The following is a 1,007-nucleotide window of genomic DNA, read 5'->3' on the forward strand; positions in this document are numbered from 1 at the left end:
AAAGAAAATCCGAGCCCACATCGACACAGCAAAACCCACATGGCTCGGCCCATGTACCGGCACCTTTTGTTGGCCCATCACAGCACCGCAATCTGACGGAGTCGCGCCGTTGCGGCTTCTTTTCTCAGGGGCGAGCGCGGTTTAGTCCCACCTCGGCGCCTCAACCTTGCGCGGCTGCTCGAGCTGCCTATATAACAAAGCCCCCAGGCACCTAGCTCCTTACTTACCTGGACGGGGTCGATGGGCGATCAAGAAGGCCCATGGCCTAGATCAGTGGCCCACATTGCACTTGGTGGGTGCGCTGGTCTACCATCTCCCCAAGTGGGAGAGTGGACGTCATAATTTGTGGTAGAGGGGGTACGCGTTCGCGCGGCCCCTGCCAATTCTAAGAAATTAAATTTTATTCTTATACAGGGTTAGGTCTCCGGTGGTTTTCCTTGCCATATTCTTCGTATAGGTCCCTGCTCTCTGTAATGTAGATATGGCAAGTTGTGGTGGTTGGGCTTGTTTTGGGCCCAAAGCCAGAATTTTTATGGGTGAAAGAACAAATTAATTTCGAGACGATCTCGGCAATGGCGATATGGCATGTTAGGGCCTGTTTACTCCTCCCTAAACATGATTGCATGTTATTTCGTTAACCTTTGCAGATTTGAGTTCGTTGTTGAGTTTATTAAAGTGCCTTTGCCGATGAGATCCCACTGTTCTTAATTGATTATACAGAGTTGTGGTAGGCTGTGCTATTGGAATTTGTGGCCGATACTTCTACAAGGTGATGCTTGAAACTGCGATTTGCTCGAAGAACCCAAAATGTCGAGATAAGCTAGCTACTAGAGCTCTTGAGCGAATGTCCAGGGCAAATAAAATGTTCAAAGAATTCAACCTCTGATCCCATCAGTGCTTTTCTGAAACCGGACAGCTGCAATTGTAAGGCCTTGCAGACTAGTAGGGTGAAAACGCCGCCAATTCAGCAGCACCATTCATACCGATCGACTTGGTAAATATGTAAA

At 48.6% G+C, this 1,007-nt stretch overlaps 1 non-coding gene across 1 annotated transcript; it reads left to right on the forward strand.

Annotated features, from left to right (window-relative positions):
- Positions 1-219: 219 nt before the first annotated feature.
- On the forward strand, positions 220-379 carry LOC117841223 (U1 spliceosomal RNA). Its single transcript, XR_004637245.2, has one exon. It is a non-coding gene; the product is annotated as a U1 spliceosomal RNA (small nuclear RNA).
- Positions 380-1,007: the final 628 nt, after the last annotated feature.

The sequence above is a fragment of the Setaria viridis genome, chromosome 9 (genome assembly GCF_005286985.2).
Source record: "Setaria viridis chromosome 9, Setaria_viridis_v4.0, whole genome shotgun sequence".
Classification (NCBI taxonomy): Eukaryota; Viridiplantae; Streptophyta; class Magnoliopsida; order Poales; family Poaceae; genus Setaria; species Setaria viridis.